The sequence below is a fragment of the Lycium barbarum genome, chromosome 5 (genome assembly GCF_019175385.1).
Source record: "Lycium barbarum isolate Lr01 chromosome 5, ASM1917538v2, whole genome shotgun sequence".
In the NCBI taxonomy this organism is placed as follows: domain Eukaryota; kingdom Viridiplantae; phylum Streptophyta; class Magnoliopsida; order Solanales; family Solanaceae; genus Lycium; species Lycium barbarum.
The window spans coordinates 112,348,198-112,354,832 of NC_083341.1; the positions used below are offsets into that span (position 1 = coordinate 112,348,198).

General features: G+C 35.1%; 1 long non-coding RNA gene across 1 annotated transcript; it reads left to right on the forward strand.

The window, feature by feature from the left end:
• Positions 1 to 238: 238 nt before the first annotated feature.
• Positions 239 to 4,255, forward strand: LOC132641149 (uncharacterized). Its single transcript, XR_009582728.1, has 2 exons — positions 239 to 421; positions 703 to 4,255. It is a non-coding gene; the product is annotated as an uncharacterized LOC132641149 (long non-coding RNA).
• The last annotated feature ends 2,380 nt before the right edge of the window (positions 4,256 to 6,635 follow it).

Here is a 6,635-nt window from a genome sequence, read left to right on the forward strand (position 1 = left end):
TTTTGATCTGGGTCATCCAGCTATTTAATCCGATGGTCCTCTCTTTTCCCCTTTGTTTTTCCTTTATATATATATATATATATATATATATATATATATATATATATATATATACTTTTCATTTAAATGTTATCTTTTAATCTGGACCATCGATCAATATTTGATCAATGGCCCAAATTAAATCCTCCACCTTTAACCCTATCAGATCCCTAAAAATATAGAAACCCTTACAGCACATACCTCTTCCATCGCAGCCTGCTCCCACTATCTCCTCTCTTCGTTTTCCTCTTTCCCCACGCCAAAGGACAACCATGGCAGATGAAGCCCACATCCCTCTCGTCCTTTCCTCACTATTCACAACGTCACCATGGTACTCGAAGCCATGGAAAAGCTTCCACTCCGCCGAATCCTCAACGAGTAGGTATTCTATCTTTTCCCCTCTCTTTCTTTCTGTCTCATCAACAGCCCCCGCCCCCTCTCCTTGCATTTTTTTTAATTCAAAATCGAACCCAACCCTCAAAATTTCGTGTATAAATAGAGGCTCGTGGTGCTTCCATCAGGAGGTTTTTTTTTTGTCTAAGTTTTCAGTCTTGGAAGTTCTAAAAAAGTAGTAAAATCTGAAAGTTTTTTTTTGAAGCAAGTTTTAGCCAAAATATCTCTCTTCTAAGTTTCTTTCATTTCTCATTTGAGTTTTGAATCTAGGGAATCAAAATTGAAATCGATTCAAACACTCTTGGACCCATTGCGTTGCTCAAAATCAGGTAAAATCGCTTCCCATTTCTCTTTGTTTTTTTTTTTTTACTGTTTTTAGCTTTAAAAACGTTATTCATCGGCGTTCTCATTTTATTATTTTATACGGTTGAAATCCCGACTGAAATGTGTTATTTTATACGGTTGAAATTCCGACTGAAATATGTGTTATTTTATACGGTTGAAATCTCGACTGAAATATGTATTATTTTCTGATCTTGTCGAGACGGTTGAAATCCCGATCGAAATACTGATTTGTTACTGTTCTGTGATGTTTGACTGTTTCGGGGTTTTACCTTACGTAAAAAGGTTTAGTTGTCTAAATTTGGCCTTAGCTTAGGTTCTGTTTAATTTTTTTTTCCATTTTGTTCTGATTCAGAAATATGCAATTGAAATGTATTATAACCAAGAATATTAGAAAATATTAACATTCAATATGGTTCGGTTATGTTTTTCTGAGGTCCTGCCTAAAAAGTGATTTTCGATGTAGCCTTGGTTCTAAGTTTGTGAATTAAGATTACATTGTAGTGTTCTTCTCTCTTTTTTTTTTTAACAATGTTGGAGTTTGTTTGAAGTCCTCAGTTTTTATCGAGTTCTCTTTCGCCTTAACATCGGTGGAAATTTATTAGCTACTTCTCTTAGTTTGAGAATTTGTTACTACTTTTCTCCTTAGTTCATATGTATAGCTTAATTTGTATTAGTTGGTTAAGAGGAACCAATTTGGTCGATTACTGGTCGAAGGTGAAGTTAATTTCTTCCCTTATTGGCTAGCTTGAATTCCTAAATCCTCCTCTGTTTAGTCTAACTAATATTGTCCAGTTTCTTTTTTTTTTTGGTTCACTTAAATTCCCATAAAGTTTAGCTCTTTATTTTCTTTGTTAGATAATTAGTTTACTTTACTCTGTTTCCTTTTAAAATTCATATCTTTTTGGTAGAGGAAAACAATTGGGTTGAATACTCGGTTAAGGTGAAGTTAATCTTTTCCCTTTACGACTGATTTTACTTCCCAAAGCTTGTATCCTCCAGGACCGGTTCTTCGTTTCTTTTAGCACTTAAGTTAGATTCTGTACCTTTTTCTCTCTATGCTAGCAGTTGATGTGTTGAACGGAACAAGAAAGTTAAGTTTGGTTCGAATATGAATGGTGTTGAGGTCTCACCACAAACTCATATCATGAAGGCTCCCAAAAATAGAAATTTCCATGACTTCCATTGTTATCTAGTAACTCCCTTATTTTCATCCCATCTCAATCCTTAAGCTTGCTTATTTCCAATTCTGCGCAGCTTTTATATTCATAAATCGTCTAAAGTTTAAAAGCTTTAATGTCTGTCCTTTCTGTCCAGCCCCTCTTTTTCAGTTCTTTTTTTTTTCTTTTTTCACTTTAGTTCTTCTTATGATTCCCTTCACTTAGTTTGCTACCTTTTTTTGGCTTACTTACATACATTTGTCCGTTAACAAGAGAAAATATTTTGGTTGAGTACTAGTGAAGGAGAAGTTGATCTTTTTCACTTTGTAACTAGTGTTTTTTTTTTACTCCCAAAATACTTCTCCTCTATCTTTAAAAACTTTATTCTAAAAATCTGTTCAGTTTCTCAGTTTCAGCTTGTTTAAGATTACCAGATTTTATTTTAGTCGCTATGTCATCATTTATTTGCCTTTTTTTTTTTCTGTCGTAGTTCTTAAGAAAGGAAGAAGCTAATTTGGTCGATTACTAGCCATAGGTGAAGTTAATATCTTCCCTTCTTGGCTAGCTTGAACTCCCAAATTCTTCCTCTCTTTATCATCCAAGGGCTGTCCAGGTTTTTTTTTTTTTAGTTTATTTCCAATAAGTTTAGATTCTTGGTTAGTTAGTTAGTTTTACTCTACTTTCCTTAAGAAGTTGTTTATCTTATGTTTTGTTGGAGGGACATGGGATTAGCTTGGTGCCAACGGCAATGACTTACGTCATTTTTTGGTGATGGCCTATACTGTAAATACCCCATCCACCACCTACATTAAGTTCTATGTTTGGTAAGGCATTGAAATTTCCTTTTCAGTTGTTCTTTGTTCGAATCATTGTCTTATTTATGTGATTAAAGGCTGCTTGGTTATTAGACTTAGATTCAGAAGAGTTAAGTACGTTTGACATTTTAAACCTCTCATTCCTTACCCTTGGATCCACAGCCTTAATCCTCTATTCTTAAGATTGATTAACTTTGGCTCTGTCTCTTTTTTTTTGTGTAACTTGGCTAAGTTTAAAAGTTCTAACTTCTGTTTCTTCCACTTTCTGCCCAGCCTTTGTTTAACTTTATATGATTACTTTAGCTTGTTTTTTTTGTGGTTCTCTGAACATTAGTTCGCTACTGTTTTAATCCTTGTTTATGTGTCGAATTATTAGTTTATATCTTTTGGTGGAGGGAAATGAAATCTCGACCTAATACTAGATCGAGATGAAGTTGAGCTTTCAAAGAATCTCACCCTCCATCCCTAAGGCTTATTAGCCTGAATTTTTAACCTGGATTATTTTTTTTTCTTTCTTTTTCCTTCAAATTGCGAATATCTTTTGTAACTTAAGGGTATATGAACGTGATTAGTCCTTCTTTGGATTCATTATGGAACCAGAGAATTTAGGCTTGAATTGTTGCTTTGTCTAGATAAAAGAGTCATCAGTTTGTAGCATGTATTTGGCAAATATGAATTTGCAGAACCCAAGTTTGGCAAATTTAGTTACTTCAAGATGAGTTTCATTTTCTTTACTGGAAGCATGCTCTGAAAAATGGGCAAAAGAAGGTTTTCTTTACCAACATATTATGCGATTGCCCTGTCTTCCCTAAAATTCCTGTGTACCTTCCTTCCAATATTTTAGGGAAAGCCGGAGTTTTCTTTTATGATCTTGAGAGTTGTTTTCAGTTCTAATAATCTTTATCAAGCCTAGCTTTTTCTACACTTTTAAATACGATAATAATTCTTTTGTTTTCTATCAGAAAGATCCAAAAATAGATGTAAAAGATTCTATTAGTTGTTGTTTGAGGTGTCTGTGATATATGTTTAATTTTTAGTAGTGACCTGCGCATCTTTTATGGATTAACGAGCTGTTTGAGTCAAATTCTTTCTTCGTTTGATCAACATACATGCTATAATTTTATCTAGTTATCAAGTATGTTACTAATCCTTTATCTTAATTTTTTATGCATGAACCCTATGATACGAGTTCAATGGACTCCCCACTTCCTGCATATTGCGCGCTGGGCTTTTGGCCCAACATAACAAATCTCGAGTCCAAACAGTAGCAACATAGCAGTGGTGGCGACGGAAATATTGCAAATCTCGGTTGGAAGTCTGAGAGAACCTAGGACAGGCCCTTTTTAGACTCTCTCCGACTAAGCCCGACTATTAGAATAATTTTATCGGGATTGAGGCCCAATTCTTTGCTCTCTCCTTTGGATTTCTACTTCTGTTTTGCTTACCTTTTTTGTGTAAACATTTTTTAGACACTAAATAAAGCCCCAGCAGGCATTTGTGAATACATTTAGTTGCTATTTTATCTTTTTTTACCATTAAATTCTGTTCCGTTATCAACTCCTTTTTCCTATAAAAAAAATAGAAGAAGAATTTTTGTCTCATTTTCTTTAAAGGATAAAACCAGTGCTCCCTTTTATTAGAATCTGGAATGTTCATATTTTGCTTTATAATCAGTTTGTGAGGTTAGTTTGCTTAAATCAGTTTTGTCCGTTCTTTCTTTTCTTAAATAAAAAGTAGTTTTAAAAAAATAAAATATAAAGGGTATTTCTTTGCCATTGGAAAATTTTAGGTTATTAATGAAAAGATTTTTCAGAATATTGATGGTCTTAAAATAGTTGTATTTGTCTAGCTTTCGGAATTGAATTTATTCAAGATTGACACCCGGATAAATATAAAGTCTACGTTTACATGAAATATTTAATGTTTACATTATTTCACAAAGTGAAAGTAGTATAAGTGTCTAAGTGTTAAGTAATTTTCTATCGTTTCTTTTAGGACCGTTTCTTAAAAAATAATATTTCTTTAAATTAATGACTTTGGTTTTCTAAGGCACTTTCTAAACGAGTTATATGTTAGCAAATCTTTTCTAAATAAAATATTTCTTTAAGTTAATAAATTTTCCTTCCTAAATCTCTTTCTTTAAGCAAGTTATATTCTTTTTTAGCCAAATACTTAAAATCTGCCGGTAACCGCTTTTGCGGATTCCCTGAGATGCCTAACACCTTCCTCGGGAAATCATCAGAACCCTTACCTTTATTTGGTACTAAAAGGTTTCTTTTCCGTAAATAAATATTTTTTCCAAAATGGTTTTCTAATTCCATAAAATTAGGTGGCGACTCTATTTTCACACAAAGAGCCAAGTTATTGGTACGCTTTTATACGCAAGTGTAAAAATGGATCGTAACAGATGGAGACTCTGCTGGGGACTTATTTAGGTTTTAACCAAAAAGATTTTTATGTTTGGCTAACTCTTATTTGTTTTATGTGCTTAAATATTCTCCTTATCTGTTTATTTTATACGTATGCTGACATTGCATTTCATGGCATACTTCCGCCAAATGGCAACTCTCACTTCTCATCCCTTCTCAAAAGTGGTTATGCGGGTTCGAAGCCGTCTTCCACTATAAAACCCTATTTCTGGGACACCCTGACGGGTAGTTGGTCGCAGGCCAGCCAACAGTCGTCATTGTTCCGCCTCGAGTTGTCCGCTCGGGTACCAGTCTCTTTTCAAATCCCACTTTAGTCAACCTAAGATTAGAACGAAGCGAAAACCTATTATTTTTAGAGCATTTTCCTAAGTTGGTTTAATACCCTTGGTGTATTAAATTCATTAGAAGACCACCTTGTGTCGAAACGGTCTACGACCTAAAGACATTCATCCAACTATGTGTTATTTTGAAAGATGGATATGCCAAGTTATCCAAACCATTGTTCTTGGGGGCGGGCTTACTAACCACTTTCTTATTTTGTAGATGGCAATGGTACAAAAGACTTTGAAATTTGGTATGGTTACCGAGACGCCTAAGTTGTTAAAACTATGGTGGGCCAACTTAAGAGAAGATCAACAAAAAGAGGTCGTTAGGTATATAGGTCACATACCATCACTAATGAATATGGTAGCATGGCCCGAGTTGGTGGAAGCCGTTACTAGGCATTGGGATTGTGAAAAGATGGTTTTTCGTTTCGGAGATGTAGAATTGACCCCGACAATAGAAGAGCTTAAAGACTGTCTCGAGAGTGTTGGCATGATTTTGAAACGTAGAAGGAAACCCGACCATAATATTTTATTTCCACACAAACCAAGTGTTCGGGAAATGAAAGATAAACTTTCACTTGTCAAAGCAGACTGGTTACAGGGTTCAAATATATCCTTTGACGACTTTTATACCCGTTTTGGCCGTTCCAATAGATTTCTGATGTTTGAAGAAGAGTTCTCTACACCCGAAGTTTGGGGGAAAACACGAGCCTTGGCTTTTGCGATATGTCTGTTGGGAACCATGGTATTTTCTCAAGGCCCGAGCCTCGAAATTAACCCACACATCGTCATGGTTACTCATGCCATATTTTACGACATTCGCAATGACCAAACAATCACTTACTTCTCCTTAGCACATATTATCCTCGCTGATATCTACCGCTCCTTAGGCAGGTGCAAAAATGGACAGAGGTTCTTCTAAGGATGCAATTTGCTTTTGCAGTGGTGGATGATTAAACACCTTATTAAGGACGAGGGGTAACAAGCCCTTCGCACCCAAGTTGGGGCCGATGATATTGGATTCCACGAAATGCGTTTGCATTTGAAGAACTTCCGAAAGAGGCAGTCCAAGAAAGAATGGGCCCAAATCTTTATCGATTTGAGAGAAAGAGATGTTCAGTGGATGTTCAA